Here is a 22,195-nt window from a genome sequence, read left to right on the forward strand (position 1 = left end):
GAAGCCATTTAAAGCAAATTTGTAGAGTTAGTGCGCGATTTGGGTGAAGTTGGAGGAAATTTGGCCGACGCGGTGCATAGAGCAGGTGGCACGGCGCACTGGGAGAAAATTTCCAGTGAAAAATTGAACGGGCGTGGCGCACTGGCAGAGCACGACGCGTTGGGTATGCAGCACGGCACACACACCTGAAACCCCGAAAACGTTTCAAATTTCTTCAAATTTCCATTTATTTGCGTGGATTCGCCAGGTAGGGTCGACATCTCAATGTTTTATCCAGTTTTGTGATAAGGGATGGTGGTTTATGAATGCAAATGATTGAAACAAAAATCTAAACCCTACTTCAAACGTGCCTCAAAGGAAAATTTGTTGTGGGTGTCAAAATCAGTGTTTTGCTACCAAAGTTGTCACTTCTTCTTCCTATTCTTCCCTTGTATTTATCATTCCATAATTTCCTACCCCCCTAAGCTCATCAATCCCTTCTCCTAAATGCTCTGTCCCAAATTCTCCAACCTCACACCTCAAACCCTATACAACAATTCCAAACCCTAAACCCTATTCCCATACATAAATCCCTCAAACCCTCTCCCATATTTCCCTAACAAATTTCTCCCAATAATTCCCATTCCTCACTATTATTTCCCCTTCCTAAAAGTCCCTGTTTCATTTGTTGTTTCTCTTTGGTGGCAGACTTTGCACACAAAAGAGCAGTTTTCATACACCAGCATCTTCATCTTCAAGGCAGTTTGAAAAACAACAGTCATGGCATCTGAGCATTCATCAGAATATGAAGTGGAAACTCAAAGTGACTCACCCTTGGAAGAACAGGCACCCCGGAGGCCTCATAAAAGTGGCAAACATGTAAGAGAAGAACCAATCACCCTTACAGAATTGCAAGCCTGCCCACTTACTATGTTTTGTTTCCAGCATCAATCATGCTATGAGTTTTGTCAAAAGGTGGCTAGTGTTCAATTTCATCATGAGTTGGCTCGTCTATTCGTGCTGCACTTACATGGAGATCAAGCTATCTTAGCCGGTGTCACCTTCACTCTTACACCAGAATCTGTCTCATTAGCAACCGACATACCGAACATTGGAGAACCATGGCACAAGAAACAGAAGATTGACTGGCAGCATTATGAGCCATACATTAAAACCGGTTTCTTGAGGCAGCTCAAGAGAGTGTTCCCATTCTGATATCTGAAAGATGAATATGCTCCACTAATGAAATTGATCATGAAATATTTCAGCTGTGAGGGACGGTTCTCTTGTCTCTATGTTTATCACATCAGGTTGCTCATGCATTTCACTAGGGTAAGGAGGATGAACATTCCGTATTTCTTTTGCCAGAACATAGAGACGATGATACCCTTGTGCGCACAAAACACCTCAGTAGCAACTTAACAATGTTTATCATTTTGCTCTTATTAAGATTTTGGTGGTTCATCAACTTGGATTACAAGGCATCACTTGGGATGATTTCATCTCTCGTGAATTCTTCAGAGCTTCACAGGGATTATCAGAGGTTAAGCATGAAGGTCAACCTTCTCATCAATATGAGCGCCATGAGACCGCTAGTGTGCCAGTATTCATCACATATCAGAGAGGCACCAGACATTTGTTTGCAGCGGCAAAGCCAGTGTTATCTCCACCCGAGGTAGAAGGGGCCTCGCTTCCTCCATCAGCATTACAGGTACAGGACAAAGGCAAGAGGCCAATGCGGGATGAGGGGCCTTCAGGTGAGGCTTCAGGTGAAAGAGAAACCGACTTCATTCTCATTCATGATGATGATACAGATACAGGCTCACAAAGTGCTAAGCTTAGGGAGATCATCCAAGAGCAGCAAATAGAGATCCAAGCCTTATCCCTTGACTTGGAGAGAGCTAAGTGGACCATGAAGTACTTGGAGCAGAGAAACAAACAGCTTGAGGATCAGCAAGCAATCATGGAGTTACAAAACATTCGCGAGCATCGCCAAGCTGCACAAAGGAGAAGAATTGAGCTCACATCATTGGAGCAAGAGATTAATGATGATCGGGAGGCATGGCTCGAGAGAGTCAACATTCACTTGGAGGGACTGCTGGACAAGGCCGATAAGGACCTTGCATTGCTGAGACACATGGCTTTTCACTACATGGCACGGAACAAGGTATGCAAGGCACGAATCAGGAATTTAAAGGCAAAATTGAGGAAGGCAATAAGGAAGAAAAAGAGGCAAAGGGAGCTTGATCATCTTCAGATATTGGTTGAAGCCTCATTAGCCCAGCATAACACTTAATGAAGAAGCTCCAGCCCAAATTTCAAGAAATTTGGGGCATTTTTGGCATTTTGGCAAATTTTTGTGCAAAAAACAGGGTTTTTCTCCCTGTGCGCCGCACCACGTGGCGCGCGCTTTTGATAGAAAGCTCAAAATGGAAAAAAATTTATATTTTTGGATTTTTCATGAAAAATCATGACTATTGGTGCATGGCCAAGAATTTTGAGAAAGTTTTGAGTCCCCAGGAGGTCAAAAACACTAAAAAAATGACCTCACTGCCCCTATTTTGACACACAGGAAGCAGTCTTGGGAGATTGAATTTTTGGAGGAGAAAATGGGCACCAAATTCAGAAATTCCTCTTGGGTTTGAAAGTAGACAGGCAGGAATTTCTAACAAGCACACTTGGGCTCAATTTGGACTTCCGGAAGTGCCTCAAACTCAGCCTCAAAGTGGCGCAATGCACAGAGAAATTGGCGCGGCGCACAGAGGATTTTTGCTCAATTTTTCACCTTCCAGCTCAGAAATTCGGCCAGTTTGACTAGTTTTGCTTTGTGATGTAATTTTTTATCTATCTTGATGTAATTGGATAAACATGATGTAATTTTGGCACTTATTTACTTGTTCTAGAGGATTCATTCACTAAAAAGTGAAAATTTAATGAATGAATCAGTTTCCTACCTTATAGTGGCAAGTTGTTTTGATTGCCTAGATTTTAGTGCTTTGTTTAGAATTGGTTGAAACAACTCCTAGAATGATGAGCTCGACCCCTAGAGGCAAGGGAATGGGTTGGGCTAGTCTATATCATGTAATTTCTAAGTCATTTTCAGGGTTGGACACTTGGGATTGCTTTTGCATATCATTGTACATTCTATCTCTGCAATTTTGGCTAAGGAAAGACCAGGGTTTTGCAGCACAGTTTGGGATCCATGTGGCTTTATGTTTTGATGGTGTGCTTCTCTGAGTAATTGTAAGTTCATTAGTGTTATGTATATCATTTTCCTCTCTTTTCTTCTGAATTTGAACAAATGAGTGATTAAGGTGGAATCCATTAGCTGTTATGCTCTGCCTTTGAATTTGTTTAAATTTCCATGTTTTCATCTGTTTAAGGAGAATTCTTGAGACTCTCTTGCTCTCCTTAGCTCCTCACCAGTCCGATCTATTCATTCACTCAATTTAAAGCATCAAAATGATTGCCTTCCTTGCCCCAATCAGAACTCTGCAGAAACTGTGCCTCATCCCCGAGCCCAATTTGCCTTTCCCTGTTTCCAACACAAAACCCCCAAAAAACTCAAAACAAACCCTTGTACTTTATACCTAGCCTAAAATTAGCTTTTATTTCAGTCATCTCGAGCCCCATCGCTTGTCTTTTGCTGAGATCGACCCGGAGAGAGCCCTCTCCTATCCTTGTAGGGCTAGCTACGAGGCTGAGCGTGGTTTGATGTGGACCTAGAACCTTGTCTTTTCAACCTGAGACAAATCTAGGCTCTAACAGTTCAGATATCATTTGTTGTTCTATTATCAGTTGTTGTTCAATTAGGATTTGATGTTCAATTATCATTTGATGTTCAATTTCTGTAGTTCACTTTAATGATTGAGTGAGTTAGTTTCAATTCCATATAAGACTGCCAAGTGTGATTCTTTACAATTGTATTCAAAATCCTTTACTTTCATAATAGGTTAAGTAGAATTGCAAAGTATGTTATTAATTTATTTTAGAGTTACTTCTTTCAAAATTGTTTGGATTGAGTTTGAAGCGATAGTCATTAGCAATTGCAACGATTTATTATTAGTTAACCTCTGAATTCACTGCATATATAGTGTTGACACTCTTGAAATAAAGACTTTCCTTGAGTTGAAAATTAATGTAGGAATTAAGATTGCCTGTAAAAAGACATCTTAGTGCACCAACACCCTCACCATTTTTATCTTGCTTCCTCAGTGTTTGATTATGGGCATAACAGAAGCCTTCCTTGAGGTGGGAAAATCAGAATTCTTTTATAATCAGGCCCCTAAAAGCATGCAGAGCATAGGAACTGCATTGGTTGCAAGCACTACCAGGATTGGGAGTTTTCTCAGTAGTTTTCTTCTAACTGTTACGACTAAGATCATTGGAAGAAAGGGCCACGCCAATTGGGTTTCGGACAATCTTAATGCATCTCGTCTTTACTACTATTATGCCCTGTTAGTTGTTCTTAACATTTTAAATCTGGTTTTCTTCCTCGTTTTCTCTCGGTTTTATGTTTACAAGAGAGAAACCAATGAGGCATTTGTCAATCACAGTCATGGCCATGAAGGTGCAGTAATGGTGAAATCTATTTTCCCAGCCCCGAATACCAAAGCCCGTGCATGTGAAAACAAGCAATAGAGTATGGAGATGTTGATGCTAACCAATCAAGGTAAATAGATACACTCGGACGCTCATCAATCTTTGTATCTATTATGTATTCATATATTTCAATTACCATAAAAGAGATGTCTGCTTGCATTCATCCATCAGTCTGGGTTTGTTTTGACATTATGATATTTGTCATTATGGTTACATGTTTAATGTTGGCCAGTTTCCAGAGTATCCAATCTTCACACTTCGTCATGAATATTAGGGATTAGGCCAAGTCTTTTTCCTTGCAGTGTCCTATTTTTTGACAACTACTAATTTGAATTTTGTCAGAAGTGATGTGATGTACGTGGAATAATCATTAGGCTTCCTTTGAATATGTTGTTGAATGCTTATTTTAATAGTAATCGATAATGGAAGTTTATTGTTGTTTTTCTACATTTGCATTATCCGTAACTGATGGTTTTATGGCATTAAAAATCCTTCCTCTTTTACCCACCTCTCTCCCAACTAAGAATAAGGAAGGAAGCACATCAAATATAGGGAATCCCTCTTCTGTCTTCCTTCCTTTCAATCAATCTCTATGTGAGCCTTTGCTTCTACAGGAACCTCCACCTTTGTTTTTGATCGTGGGATTGGAGAAACTTGTAATGGTAAAGCCACTAACAGATCTATAACGAGCTATGCAGGCTATGAAGTTAGTCCATAAAGTTGTTGGTCCTAAAGCAATTGGTTTTGCTTGGGCAACTGGATCATACACTGATGGTACTTTAGCTACCTTTGCGTCATTCAGCTACCCTTGCCTTTGCAAGTGAGTTCTTACCATTTAGGAGAGCAGGTAAGTCTCAACAACATAATCTATGGCTACCCCAAGTTTTGCCTCTTACGCTTCTGGGTCAACTTCTACTGGGTAAAAAGCAACTTCCTTTGGAACGGGAAGAAATGCTACTGAGGATACTTGCCGACTAGACCCTCTTGGCCATTGGTCCACTTACTTCTCTTATTGTTTGTATGTCGTTGCTAAAAGATGTTTTGTCTATCGCTACTGTTTGGGCTAAAAGCAAAAGCTAGATTTATAGCTCGATCAAAATAGGTCTACTAAAGACCTCTGCGTTGGCTTCACTCGCCACTTGCATCGCCCCATCACTCGCCACTTGCAACCTCATACTTGCCACTTCACTTGTATCACAGGCACATGGGCAGTACATGCAATAGCCATGTGGAATGTGGTCTAGTTGCATGTAGTGTGTGTGTCATTTGACATATATATTACTAAGAAACTAAATAACCCAAACATTTAATGCAAATGCGCTAATGCTAGCATTAATTTAGTATTTCAAAATGCGAAAGAAACAAATAAAAATGCGAAAGAAATAAATGAATATAACATATGGTTATGGCCTCCATGTCTTGGGAAGAGGCCAAATAATGTAGGAATTTACAAGGTAAGTTCCTCAGATAGAACACCAAAGGACACCACTCACAAACAAATCATAGATCAATACACCAGTATTGTTGACATGGTTAAAACCCTCAAAGAGGGAAACAGTCCATGACCTGAGCCAACGCAACCACTTGAGGCAATTTATTAATAAAAAAATCAAAATTTACATAAGCTTCTCTCATGAACATTTTCTCTACAAATGACCCTCCATGCTCTTTAAATAGAGATCATGGACCAATCAGGTGTTAAGCCACGGATCAAGTGTCGGTAATACCGAGGAGAGAATGAACTGTCGGATCACTACATATCGTGACCATCAGATTGTAAGTTACAAAAGTACATAGTAAAGAAACACACTTTACCTAACTCTACACTAGACCAAGTTATACTTAACTATTTCCTATGTGTCGGAATATCCTAACATCCCCCCTTAAGAAAAACTTGGGATAGGATTGAAGGATGTACAAATATGACACAATAAGAGAAGGAAGGAGGCATTAGAACCTATCCCCCCTTAGTGACAACTTCCTGAACTCCAGCCATAAATCAAATTTTAGTAAACTTCGCCTCTGTGAGAGCCTTTGTAAAGATGTTTGCAACTTGATCATCTGTTGAACAATATTGCACTTCAAGAACATGGTCATGAATGAGCTTTCTGATGAAGTGCATGTGCAGTTCAATGTGTTTGTTGCGCTGATGTTGGACTGGATCTTTGCATAGTTGAATGGAACTTTGATTATCACACCAAAGTGAAGTTGGATGTTACTGCTGAAAGCCAAACTCTAACAGGATCTGACGAAGCCACAGGGCTTCCTTACTAGCTTCTACGGCACCACAATACTCTGCTTCTGCTGAAGAAAGAGAAATGACACTTTGTTTCTTGCAAGCCCATGTAATAGGTCCTGAACCAAGAGTGAACACATAACCTACAATAGACTTTCGATCATTAGGGTCACCAGCCCAATCAGAATCAGCGAAACCAACCAATAGAGGAGATGCTTCTGCACTGTAACGAATCCCAAACTGAATTGTACCTCAAACATAACGAAGTATTCTTTTAGCTACTTTTCAATGACTTTCATGTGGGTTTTGCATAAACCAAGCAATAAGGCCAACAACAAAGGAAAGGTCAAGATGAGTATGGGTCAAATACAAAAGTTTTCCTACAAGTTGATGGTATAAGGTAGCATTAACTTCAAGGGAAGTACAAGTGACTGAAAGTTTGGCTGCAGACTGAAAGGGAGAAGGGGTTGGCTTACAGTCTTCCATGTGAAAATGGTGTAGGGAGAAGGGGTTGGCTTACAGTCTTCCATGTGAAAATGGTGTAGAATATAACAGGCATACTTGGACTGGGAAAGGGAAATACCTTCCTTGGATTGCAAGACTTGAAGACCAAGAAAATAATGCAAGTGTCCTAAGTTTGTCATTTCAAACTTCTTTTTAAGGCCGGACTTCACATGGTTTATAAGGTTGGGATCACTACCAGTAAGGATAAGATCATCAACATAAAGAACAAGAATGGTAAGAGACTTTCCCACTTTCTTGGTGTAGACAGTATTATCAGAATGACACCTAGAAAATCCAGTTTCTAAAAGAAAGCTATCCATTTTGGCATACCAAGCCCGAGGAGCTTGCTTGAGACCATAAAGGGATTCCTTAAGCCGATATACAAGGCTGGAGTTTGTTTGTATAAAGCAAGTAAGTTGTTCCATATAGATTTCTTCATGCAAGTCCCCATGCAAGAAGGCAGATTTAACATCCATCTGATGGACTTCCCATTTGAAAGAGGCAGCAAGGGAAATAACAAGGCGGATAGAGTTCACTTTGGCAACAGGGGAGAAGATTTCAATATAGTCAATGCCTTCAACTTGTGAAAAACCTTAGCAACATGATGATCTTTATGTTTATCAACTTTTCCATCTGGTCCATACTTGGTTCTATAAACCCATTTGCATCTAACAAGTTTTCGTCCCTTTGGTAGAGGAACAAGATCCCATGTATCATTTGCCAATAATTAACGATATTCTTCATTCATAGTTGCATCCCAATCTGGATGGCCTGAAGCTTCTGCAAAGGTGTCAGGATCATAATTCACTGAAGCTTGAGCTAGTAAAGAAGAGGCTCTATCGAACTGAGAATGTGTACGTCGTTGATCTGTAGGATCACCGGCAAGAGCACCTGCTGCATCCCGAGTAGCACAGACCCATTTTGGAAGCTGAGGAGCTGAAGGAGGATCTTGAGAAGGTCAGGGAGGATTGTCATCCTCGGTTCATCATCTAAAGAAGAAATATTTTCAAAAGTAGAAGAGATAGAGAGAGGCGGCACATCCACCGAACTAGGCTCGTAGGCTGATATATTTTCAGCAAACTTTACATCTCTTCTAATGATAACATTTTTGGACTTAAGTGGAATAAGTCTATATTCTTTGACATCTTCAGAATATCCAACAAAAATACATTTTTCACTCTTAGGTTCTAACACTTTATGTTTCTCATCTGGAATATGGGCCCATGCTTCACTTCCAAAAACACGAAGGTGACTTACATCTGGTTTAATTGAACTCCATGCTTCTTCTGGAGTGATATTCTTTAAAACCTTAGTAGGAGTGCGATTTATTATGTAATTTTCACAGTTAATTGCTTCTGCCCAAAAATTAAGACTAAGTCCTTTAGATTGAAGCATACAATTAGCCATTTCCTTTAAGGTGCGATTCTTCCTTTCAACTACACCATTTTGTTGTGGAGTATATGGAACAGTATGTTGCCTTTGAATTCAATTCTCAGTGCAAAAATTGATGAATTTGTTGTTAACATATTCTCCGCCATTATCAGATCTTAGCTTAAGAATTTGATGTCCATATTGTTTTTCAACAAAGGCCTTTGTAGTGGCCAATCTAGGGTGCTAGATTAGACTAGATTTATTATCAACCAAGGTAGGTAAAATTAGAGGCACGTGTCTAAAGTCTATAGACCTAAAAGGATCTCGTCTACCTAACTAAGTGTTTACTGTGACAGGCTACAGCACTCCTTTACAGGAGGCTAAAATATGTTTCCTCTCACACTTTAGCACTCAGATCATCTAGTTTATCTAACTGTTCTAAAGAAACAGCGTGTTGCTAGGCTGAGTTTTCAACCCTCTTACAAGGATATTATCCACAAAATCTCTTTCCAGCTAACACACTAAGCATTCATGAAAATCAAAAGCTCTTTTAAGCACACTGAAATTTTAAATGCATGAAAACAGAGTCCACAGGGATACTTCGAAATCTAATGATCGATCAAATCTTTTACAAGATATTATTCAATGATCCGGCAATCGAATTCTCAAGCTATCACCATGAATATTATTTGCAAGAACTTATAATCAAATAGATAAACTCACAGACATGGAAATAACATTAAACACTATGCACACTATTCAAATTCAAAACGCTATGGAAATGAAAATAAAAGTATACCAATTCCACGTAGGGCCCGTCCACGCTTCACTGGCACACTTAAGAAACTTCAAGGGATGAGAATATTAACGCATAAGCACTGTAATGGTAAAATGATGACTGTAATTAAGTTCTGAAGATTGAAATCACATACAAGAGCTGCGTTCTGGAACAATACACAGAGATAATAATAATCGTTTTTGAGAACAATACAATACGCAGTCTTTATCTGCTTGTCTCCTATCTAAATCGAATGTACATACATTAAGCAGATGTTTATGCTTTTACAAAAGAGTGATTTTTTTCCTTTCTAATCTAAACCGATTTCCAAAAGCAAAACAAAATCAGTTTGGGAAACCATGGCTTTTTGTTGCCTTTGTGACCAAAAAGGCTGGGTTTGACCAGCATTGAACGCATATCCAGGAGCGTTACATTTGCTGTTGAATCGATTTTTCACCATGCATGTACATTCCAGATCACGTTCATATCCATTGCTTTGACTTGTCTGTCATGCCACATGTCACATCATAAACCATTTACAGGAAGTCATGACATCCTATAATCTTTTTGTTGAAAATTCCTAATTTTTAACATAAAAATTCACAAATTAACTTTAATGTAAACTAACAACTATAATGCTATTGATTAATCAATTTCGATGGATATGAGGGGTTTATGGAGAAAAAGATAGACAAATGATGGATTTCTAGAAGAAAAGGATGGCAATGAAATGGTACCAACATCTCCCCCAAGCTCAATGATTTAGCATGTCCTCATGCTAATCCTGATGTACTCCCTTTATACTCTGTTCCTGCCTGTGCCTCTGCTGCTTGTAACAATGCATCTATATTCTTCTGAGCTTGGGCATCCTTCTGAATGTGGAGCTCATGTTTCAAATTCTTGTATTTCTCTTTGAGAGCTTTCTTTTGAGTATACCATTTGGTTGCCCACTTGCAAATGTCGGTTTGTTCAGCCTTGAGTTCTTTGATTTGCTCCTTCAGCTTCTCATTTTTCTGCTGAGTCTCCTTGCTCTGAGCTCTCAACATTTCATTCTCCTTCTTGATGACCTTCTCTAGCATGTTGGCCTCCATCAGTTCTTCTTTTAACTTTTCAATTTGTTTTTCTAACCTCCTTTGTTTCTTGTTTGCAGGTGGTGACTCTTTCCCTTATTTGTTGTTGCTCTCAACTTCCATTTCGGCTTCCGGTCCAAGCTGTGAATGAGCACTGCTCTCAATGTCCATCAGTGCATGTGCATTTGACTCTGGTTGATCTTCTTGTGTCTGGGTCTTTTGTATTCTCCTGGATCTTCTTGTATATGTAGTGAAAATCTTGTCGTGTTCAATTTTCTGGGCAGCTGCTTGCCTCATCTTTCTCGTCCTTACACTACTTCTGGGTGGAGGGACCTTGCTTGTCTTGCGCAGAGCGATTTCCTCATCAATGTCAAGCATAAATCCTGAGTGCTCTTGTTGTTCCTGTTCATCTTCTCCATCTTTAATTTGATTGGCAACCAGAAATTCCTTCCATGTTTTTCCCCTCCTCTGCACTTCAAATTCAATTAGAATTTTAATTAACCCAAAATGATATAAGCTTTTATCCTCATTACCCTTTTTCTTTTGAATAGTTTTTTACATCTTAGTCAAGCTCTATAAGAGGAAATAGGGTAGACTAATGGTGCATTGCCCTTTTAGGTGCAACAGGAGTTTGATGTGATATAAATAGACTATGCTGTAACGACCCTCACACGTAACAAATTTTTGAATAATATACACCATTTCATCCCATGGGTGCATCAACCAGCTCCTAGGGACACCCTTTTTCCAGTTAACAGATGAAACCCTCGACCTAGACATGAATTGGGTCCATGATTTTTCCTTGAATTGTTTTGTTTTGAAATATTTTTCTCCTTCTGGGATGATCCCCAAGGATTGTGCTATGGTGTCTTCTGAAATCCTAATAGAGAAGTTGCCTATCAATGCTTTCTCTCCATTAAATGTAAAGGCAAACTGCTTAGTTACTTCTTCATTGTTCCCATTAAACTTCTCCAAGAAGGGTAGCCATTGCTTTTCCCTTAAAATTGTGATACAGTCATCATGATACTGGGAACTATCAAATGTATTAGGCTCTACTCTATTAGTCATTTTGACAAAGAAACTCTTGTTCTAACCCTCCTCGTTTATGCTTAATAATTCAACAAGGGTCTCTTGATTTGTTACCTCTGTTTTTCGCTCCACTCAACCGACCTAGTAGCGCCCTCTGTTCTCAGGGTCAGCTTCTTCAATGGCTTACGCAGCGACCGGATGAATGTCCTTGGATTATGGCGGAGGTGGAAACTCGTGAGCCCAATTACTATGCTCTCCCTTCGTAGCACCTGCTATTCTCGGCCTTCTTTGAAATCACAGCGTTTGAATTACTAGTATGAAACGCCCTTTTTACAAACTGAGAATGAAATGGAACTTTAACAACTGACTTGACCCGATTCACTATAATGATAATGATAGAGCGTATTCATATTACAAAGACAGAGGAGTAGTTGTACTGGGTTGTATAGGTACCATCATGAGAACGTCGTAAGCATATATGGAGTGTTGGAGTGATGATAACGGATAGTTGTTTGCATGAGTCGACTTGGGTCAAACGATCATGTTATAACTTGGCCGATTCAAAAAAACAATGAATGAAATCGTTGAACACTTGGCTCTCCAATGATTCACCACCTGTCCCTTTCTCATTGGTACTTGGCCGATTAGGAGAATGTTGGACCGATAATAAGGTTGGATGGCCGATTCAAGAATAAGGAGTTAATAATAAGGTTTGAAGGGTGGTGTAGGAGAAGATTTAAAAATCGTAGGAGTGTGGTGATAGGCTAGAGTGTGTTGGGAAATGATAGTAGTTAGGAATATGACAAGGTTGATGGGTATAGAGGTGTTTTTGAAATTGATCATAAGCAACCATAGTCATCACATTTAACACTAAAATAATCCAAGAATTTAAATGTTAAAAATAAAAATTACAACAATACATTACACTTTATTGGTTGATCAAGAGTTGAGTTGGCATGCATAGGTAGGACCGATCTTTATTGTTCAGATATGACTAATCTTCACTGTCCATAACAGGTCCCTTCTGAGATGAATTTGGATATAATAGGTCCCTCTGAGATCTGGAGAATGTTTGTGCAGCTTCTTTGAAATCTGGAAAAGAACTATGTGTGTGTAGCTTTCTTGATTCTTTGGTGTTGATGGAGCCTCGGTGATAAGCAACCTTTGAAATTCTGTTGAAACCTTGTTGAAGCTTTGCTGAAGTAGCTTGAAATAGCAGTCTTTAACAGGTCCCTTTGATGTTTGTTGAACAGGTCCCTCTAATGTTGGTGTTGGTAACATAGTCTTCTGAACAGGTCCCACTGCATATTGCTTGAACAGGTCCCTCTAATTAGAACAAAGACAAAAACAACTTCTTTATTGAAATACTGAAGTGCTGAAACAAACTCTTTGAGAATTTACAATGAGGAGATGAGATAAGGAAAACAAAAATGTATGTGCTGATGCTTCTCCCCCACTAAAGCTTTGACTTGTCCTCAAGTCATTATTGAATCTATGAATCAAACAGGAAACAAATAAAACAAAGAATTCTTACCAGCCAAAGAATTGGTTTTCAAGTAAGAATTCTGGGTTAGAGTGTGCCAGAGTCTGGTTTTCACATCTAAACCATTTAAATTATATATATATATATATATATATATATATTATTTTATTTTTTAAATTGAAATGAAATGAACTAAGGTAGAGATATCACAGCGGAAGGTTGCAATATCTCAACCTCCCTTTACTGAGATACAGTTTGAAGAAAATCCTCCTTGCTGATGGGCTTATGGTAAAGTTTCAACCGATGGCCATTGGCAAGAAAGGGGTGGCCTTCTCCATTAATGGTAATAAGCTTGACTGATCCATTTTCATAAACTTGAACTATTTCATATGGGCCCATCCAATGTGTGGTAAATTTGGCTTTATGTTCTCTGAATTTAGATTCATAGAGTAAAGCCCAGTCTCCTTCTTTGAACTGTTTCTTCTTGATGTGTGCATCATGCCACTGCTTCCTTTGTTTCTGCATTAGAAGTGTTGTCTCCTCTGCTTGCTGCCTCATTTCATCTAGTTGGTTCAATTGCTGAATCCTCTCTTGTTGGGCTTCATTGAGATCAATTCCTAAATCTGCAGCCATCTTATAAGTGTGTATTTGAAATTCAAGAGGAAGCATTACCTCTTTGCCATACACCAACTGATATGCTGTAAATCTTGTAGTGTTCTTCCACGTGATTCTGTAAGCCCAGAGTGCATCTTTGAGCTTCTCTTCCCAATTCTTTTTGTTCATTGCTACGGTCTTAGTGATAATTCCTTCCAAAGTTGTATTTGTGGATTCCACCTAGCCATTGGCCTGTGGATGGTAAGGTGTACTTTTTCTGTGCTTGATTTGATATTTTTCTGTGATGTCTTTAACTAGCCTTGAAGTAAACTGAGTACCTTGATCTGTCACTATCTCCCTTGGTACTCCATACCTTAAAAAAATTTCTTCAAAAAGGAAGTTTACCACTGTTTGTTCAGTTGCTCGGACTAGTGTCTTGGCTTCAGCCCATTTTGTTACGTAATCAGTACATACTAGGATGTACTTTTTACCTTTAGAAGTTGGATTGATGGGTCCTATGAAATCGAGAGCCCATTTTTCAAATGGATCTAAGTGTACTTGAGGCTGAAATGGCATTTCATCTGTAGCTATTGGCCTACCCATTCTTTGACAGCTATCACAACTCTTCACATACTTCTTGGAATCCTTAAAAATAGATGGCCAGTAGTATCCAAGACTAAGAATCTTGAATGTTGTTCTTTTAGCTGCAAAAAGCCCACCACACGGTTCATCATGGCAAGATTTTAAAATATCAATTATTTCATCATTTCTTACACATCGTCTAATAATCATATCATAACCAGTGTAAAATAAATCTCCATTAACCCATGAGTATCGAGCACTTTGTTTGATTAGCCTCTTCTTTTCCTTTGGAGTAAAATATGGAGGTGTTCTTCCTGTGGAAAAATAGTTGGCCAAGTCAGCATACCAAGGATTCACTATTGAAATTGCAAATAAATTTTCATTTGGAAAAGAATCTTCAACTGGAACAACCTCACCTGGATTTTGCAGTCTAGAAAGAAAATCTGCCACCTGATTCTCTTTACCTGGTCTATCTAACACTGTGATATTAAATTCCTGTAATAATAACAACCATCTGGTAACTCTGCCATTAGTTACTAGTTTATTCATTAAATACTTAATGGCAGAATGGTCAATATGTACAAAAACCTCATAACCAGTTATATAATGTCGGAATTTATTCGCAGCATGTATGATTACAAGCATTTCTTTTTCAGTGACTGTGTAGTTTAGTTGTGCAGGTGTTAGATTTTTGCTAATGAAATAGATGGCATAATAAAAAGACTCCTCTTTTTGGCCTAGTGAGGCACCTACTGCAGTATCAGATGCATCTGTAAAGATGTGAAATGGTAGGTTCCAGTTAGGTCCTTTTAAGACTGGTGTGGTTGATAACTTTTCTTTGAGTGTTTCAAATGCTTGTTGACAATTCTCATTCGAGTTGAAAGGTGTATCTTTTGCTAGAAGTTTAAACAGAGGTGAAGCTATTTTACTAAAATGTTCAATAAACCTTCTGTAATAGCTTGCATACCCAAGGAAACTTCTTACCTCTTTTTGATTCTTCGGAATTGGCAAATTGACAATGATCTGGATTTTTGATGGATCAACTTTAATGCCTTGAAAAGAAATATAGTGGCCTAATACTATCCCTTCATTTAACATCATAAAACACTTTTCATTGCTCAGGGACAAATTAGCTTCAATACATCTCTTCAAAACTTTTTCAAGATTCTCTAATGCATGCTCAAATCAATTACCATACACTGAAAAATCATCCGTGTAAACTTCAACACAATCATGAACTAAATCAACAAAAATAGCTAATACAGCTCTCTGAAATGTAGTTGGAGCATTGCAAAGTCCAAATGGTAAAACATTATAAGCATAAGTGCCCCAAGGACAAGTAAAAGTGGTTTTGTCCTGGTCCTCTAAGGCTATCCTGATTTGGTTGTAGCCACTGAAACCATCAAGAAAAGAGAATGACGATTTCCCAGCTAATGTGTCTAGCACTTGGTCAATAAATGGTAGTGGGAAATAATCTTTGAGGGTTGCTTTGTTCAATTGTCTGTAATCAACACAAATCCGCCACTTACCATTTTTCTTGGGCACTACTACCAATGGGGATACCCACTGACTGTCAGAGATAGGATAGATAAAATTGACTTTCAACAGTTTTTGTAATTCCTCTCTAACAATATCCTGAAGCATGGGATTCATTCGTCTCTGCGGTTGCCTCACTGGTTTGATATTACTATCCATATAAATATGGTGAGTGCATGTTTCAGGGTGAATTCCGTGCATATCGGTGTAGTCCCAAGCAAATGCTTTCTGGTATTTTCTCAATAATTGAATCAATTTTTCCTCCTCAGATGAGTCTAGGTGAGTGCCAATATTCAAAGTTTTTCCTGGACTAATATCTATGGTTTTACTCTGTGTGTTTGTGATAGATTGAATGGGAAAAATGTTCTGAAATGTTGTTTGCAAAGATTGAATGGTGCATGTTTCCTGAAAATTTTGTGCCAAAAGTTCATCTGCAGCATGATATTGGTCATTTCTCAATTCTTCAGAAACATCAGGTTGAGAAAGGAACAATTCTACCAGATCATCATTATTATGTTCTTGAAAATCATAGATTTGGTTGATGTTGAAAACAGATTGAACTTCTTCCTTGTCATTGTATTTATCGTCAAACCATAAATTGTGTGCTACTACTGGTGATTGTGCTGATGGGTAAAGAGTGAGTTGTTTTCTTTCAGTTCCTCGTGAAATGATCATATTACCCAATCGATAACCTATGAATGCATCAACAGTTGCTAACCATGGTCTACCAAGGATGATAGGGTGTCCTCCTAAATTGGATTTTGGCTGAAGAACTAAAAAGTCCACTGGATACTCCCAAGAGTCCAGTGAAACAATTATGTCCTCCAAAATCCCTTCAGGAATCACTTTAGACCTATCAGCGAGTTCTAGAACAATTGTTGTGTGCTGCAAGTTTGTGAGCTGGAGTGTTTTCATCATTTCAAGAGTCATCACATTTATTGCAGCCCCAAGGTCAATTAAGGTGTTTGGAATATGTATGTTGTTAATGATTGTAGTGACTCTGGGAATACTAGGATCAACATACTTTTCCATTGAAATGGTGTTTGTCATAAGGCCAGCTAAATGTCCAATAACATGAATGGTTTGTGGATCAACTCTTTTCCTAGTAGGCTTTTTAAGGCACAGTTCTTTGATGGCTTTAGTATATATGGGAATGTCTTTTATGGCTTGTAGTAGTGGAATTTTTATATAGACATTCTTTAGCTTATCTAAAACATCAAACTGTGGTATAGACATGGGAAGTTTTGCTTGGACCAATCTGTTTGGAAAAGGTGGTGGATGCAACGGTTGCATTTGTTTATTTTTGATGTCATCATTTTGTTTCCTTTGAATTGGAGTTTCATTTTCATTTTCTTCGTTTTCTTCTTGTTTATCAGCTGTTGGAGATTCTTTATGAAGTATCTTACCATACCTCAAATTGATATTTTGCAAGGGTAATGTGGGATATGAGGGTCCCTCATCTACATTGTAAGCTGGTCTCTTTGCTCTGTTATTTGGATTTGGTACAGGTTGAGCAGGGATTTGAGTAGGTCTAGGAGGTTGTGGGTTAGATGGAAGTTGTAATTGTGGTGGATTTATTGGTGGAGGAGCAGGTAATTCTTGTTGAGTGGGTTGGGGTTGATGTGGGTAAACAATTTTCTGCTGAGGATATTGCTGATATGGTTGAGGATATGGCGAATATGGCTAATGATATTGTTGATATGGCTGCGAATATGGTTGGTATGGTTGAGGATATGATTGATATTGTTGAGAGTATCGTTGAGATGGTCTCCATTGTTGTTGTGGGTAATTTTGGTGCTGCCATGGCATGGGTACATTCCACGAATTCTGAGCATACATCTGATCATGTGCAGGAAATTGCAAATTCTGGTTTGGGAACATACCTTGAGGTGCAAGTTTTGGCTGCCATGGTCTCTTTGCGCCCATGAAATACACATTTTCCATATCTGTGTTAGCTGCCACATTACAATTCTGCAAAATCTTGACTTTAGAGCAATGAAATATATCATGATTTTCAGTAAAAAAGGCACAAACTTGAATGTTTTCTAATGGGCAGTCTTTTAAGGCATGTTTCTTCCGGCATTTTGGACAAAAGATAGCCATCATTTGATCTTCCTCTTCTTGTCTTTTCTTAGCTTTGAGAGTGTCAATTTGAGTTCCTAAGGTACTCAATAGATCTGTTTTGAATTCCTCTAACAGGTTTCCTATTTCAGCTCTTGTGACACTTGCTGAAGCAGATTTTGTGGCTTTGGATGATATGGTTCTTTTTCCAATTTTGGCTTTGCTCCTAGAATACTTTTCACATAACTCAACAATTTCTTCAAAAGGTAAAGTGGAAATATCACCTTTGCCCATCAAATTAAGATCATCTAAGTATTCCTCTCGAATGCCCTTCAAAAATATTGTTCGAATCAGATCAAGAGGCATGGTTCTGTGTTTTGATTTTTGTAAATTGTAAACAAACCGCTGTAAGTACTCCTCTAAATTTTCATCCTCTTGTTGGTTCATCCTAAAGATATCACCTTTGGAATCTTTCGATCTACAATAAGGTTGGTATTTCTTTAGGAATATTCTTCTCATGCCATCCCAATTAGTTATCGCATGTTCATCAAGCCCCATGAACCATCTTAATGTTGATGCTTTTAATGTTACTGGGAAGAGTCTAAGCCTATGGGCATCATCTGTGTAACCATATGTTCGACATATAATGTCAAACTCAAACAAGAATGAATCTGGGTCTTCTGAAGCCATGCCATAAAAGTTTGGTAGCACAGATGGAGGTATGTTTTTCATTTTTATTTCGTCATCCTCTTCTGGTTCTTGAATAGGAAATTTAAAGGTTGACTCTTCCTCTTGACCTTGATTTGGTGGTCCTCTTTCTGATCCTTGTCCTTCTTTAGCCATTTTGATAGGTTCCTCTGTTGATTTAATTTCTTGTTCAATGTCACTTGTTTCAAAGAGAAGTTCAAGGAAAGATTGTTGAGTTACTGTGCTACTTTCCCCTTTTATAGAGGATTCAGGGAAATGTTTCTTCTGTGATTTGTGTGCTAATAGAAGTTGCCTCTCAATGAGTGTGAGTCTTTGCCCTGATTTCTGTTTATCCTCTAATGTTTGTATGGTGACTTCCTCAGCTGGTGTTGTGTGTTCAACTTTTCCTAAAGGGTCTGCTCCTGATGGTAAGTTAGTTTTAGGATGGGGGGTTTTTATGAATCTACCTTTATTATCTCTAGATCTAGGCATAAGTAAACATGACTTCTAAAATGATGAATTAAAATTAAATCTATGTTTTTGCTTGTTTTTGTTTATTTTTTATTTTTTTTTAGAAATCCTCTAGCTACGCCTCCCCAGCAACGGCACCAAAATGTAGTGGCCAATCTAGGGTGCTAGATTAGACTAGATTTATTATCAACCAAGGTAGGTAAACTTAGAGGCACGTGTCTAAAGTCTATAGACCTAAAAGGATCTCGTCTACCTAACTAAGTGTTTACTGTGACAGGCTATAGCACTCCTTTACAGGAGGTTAAAATATGTTTCCTCTCACACTTTAGCACTAAGATCATCTAGTTTATCTAACTGTTCTAAAGAAACAACGTGTTGCTAGGCTGAGTTTTCAACCCTCTTACAAGGATATTATCCACAAAAGCTCTTCCATCTAACACACTAAGCATTCATGAAAATCAAAAGCTCTTTTAAGCACACTGAAATTTTAAATGCATGAAAACGGAGTCCACAGGGATACTTCGAAATCTAATGATCGATCAAATCTTTTACAAGATATTGTTCAATGATCTGATAAACTCACAAACATGGAAATAACATTAAACAGTATGCACACTATTCAAATTCAAAACACTATGGAAATGAAAATAAAAGTATACCAATTCCACGTAGGGCCCGTCCACGCTTCACTGGCACACTTAAGAAACTTCAAGCGATGAGAATATTAACGCATAAGCACTGTAATGGTAAAACAATGACTATAATTAAGTTCTGAAGATTGAAATCACATACAAGAGCCACGTTCTGGAACAATACACAAAGATAATAATAATCGTTTTTTGAAAACAATACAATATGCAGTCTTTATCTGCTTGTCTCCTATCTAAATCGAATGTACATGCATTAAGAAAATGTTTCTGCTTTTATAAAAGAGTGATTTTTGTCCTTTCTAATCTAAACCGATTTCCAAAAGCAAAACGAAATCAGTTTGGAAAACCATGGCTTTTTGTTGCCTTTGTGACCAAAAAGGCTGGGTTTGACCAGCATTGAACGCATATCCAGGAGCGTTAGATTTGCTGTTGAATCGATTTTTCACCATGCATGTACATTCCAAATCACATTCCTATCCATTGCTTTGACTTGCCTGTCATGCCACGTGTCACATCATAAACCATTTACAGGAATTCATGACATCCTGTAATCTTTTTGTTGAAAATTCCTATTTTTTAACATAAATATTCACAAATTAACTTTAATGTAAACTAACAACTATAATGCTATTGATTAATCAATTTCGATGGATATGAGGGGTTTATGGAGAAAAAGATAGACAAATGATGGATTTCTAGAAGAAAAGGATGGCAATGAAATGGTACCAACAGCCTTAAAGGCCAACAACATGTTAAATACTTCACTCTTGAGTTTTAAGAAGTATACCCAAGTGCATCTGGAGAAATCATTAATGAAAGTTAAGAAATACTTGTAGCCATAAAATGAAACAACTGGAAGTGGACCACATAAATCACTATGCATGAGCTGTAAAGGGGCTGAGGCATGCCAAGAGGCACGTTTTTCAAAACTATCCCGATGATGTTTTCTGAGTACACATCCAGAACAAACACCATCTCTGCGGGATACCATTGGAAGACCTGTCACCATATTTTCTTTACATAGATTATGAAGGCAGCGATAGTTTAAGTGACCAAATCGCTCATGCCAAAGTTTGCTCACCTCATCATTATGAGCAACAAATACCGATGGAAGATTTGATGACCCAAGGTTGTTAAACTTATACAACCTTGTAGAATCATCGGCAATGCCAGTAGCTAAAATCTATCTAGGATCTCTTAGGTCTTTAATTACAACATCGTGAGGTGAAAATTCAACGATTTTACCTTCACCTAAATGAGTTATCTGATATATAGATAGAAGGTTGCAAGATAAGGTTGGAACACATAATACATCATTAAATTGACCATTGTCTATATGAACAGTTCTAGTCCCTACAACACTAAGAGATCTGTCATCACCAACATATATATTTGGTGTTACAATCATTTAAAGAAGAAAACATGGCTTTGTTTTCAGCCATGTGATAAGAAGCTCCAGAATCAATGAGCCACTCGTGAGAATCAGAAGAAGAAGATACATTTAGTGCATAACCAGACCGAGATGTTTGACAACCACATGCAGAAAGTGTTATTCCTGAAGATGAAGTTGAAGTTGAAGAGTGCTACAAATGGATGTTATGTTTCTTCATTGTTGCTTCCAAGTCTTCCATCTTCTTAAAGCATTTGGATTCTAAGTGACCATCTCAATTATAAAAGTGGCAATGTCTATTCTTCTTCTTCCCTTTGTTTTTATTTGCCTTATCATTTTGTTGAAATGATTTTTCATTTTGAGGCTGAAATTGCTTAGGACCCTTGTTTGGTTTATGATCATTCTTTTTAGGACACGGCTTCTTAGGATTCTTTGAAATTGGTTGCTGTTAGCAGCTAAGGCTTTCTTAGAAGATTTTCCAAGATTAAGAAGACCAAGGTGTAAGAGTTTTTCTTGTTCTCTTATTAAAGAATCACAAAAGGCATCAAAGGAAGGGGACTTGTAGTCTTGTCCTTGAGAAGTGAAGGATTCTCTTGTAGAATGGAAGGTGGAAACAAACACAGAGTAGGCTGGTCGCAACTTAGTAAGAATGGAATAGATAAGGTTACCATCTTTTTCTTAACCTTAACACCTTCCAAGAGAAGTCTAAGGGTCTTGAACTTGGATAGAAAATCTTCAATGGAAGAAAAATTATTGGGGTCCAATGTAAGCGACTCATTTTCAAGTTGATGGGCTCTAAGTTCATTTTTAATTCCAAAAATTTTAGTGATCTGTTTCATTGCTTCATTATGAGTATCAAGTTCTTTGATATGGAATCTAAGGTCATGAGAAATAGACATCCTTATCAACCCACGTGCTTGATCTTGCCTATTTTCCCATTTGGCTGTCTTATCTTCATCTTTCGGTTTGGTTTCTTTGCCTAAGGCTATTATGTAAAGACATTTCCTTCTAAGTAAATCCACAAGGTAGGACCACCATTGGAAGTAGTTGGTGCTGTCAAGAATAACTTGGCATGGATTTTCCATTTTAACATAAACTGAAGCTGTAGATGCTGAAAATAAGTGTTCTAATGGAAAGATCTCGAAAAAATAGGCTGATTAAAAAAAAAGGGC

The sequence above is a fragment of the Pinus tabuliformis genome, chromosome 4_1, assembly GCF_031772625.1.
Source record: "Pinus tabuliformis cultivar Carrire ecotype Pingquan chromosome 4_1, CPIR1, whole genome shotgun sequence".
Lineage (NCBI taxonomy): Eukaryota > Viridiplantae > Streptophyta > Pinopsida > Pinales > Pinaceae > Pinus > Pinus tabuliformis.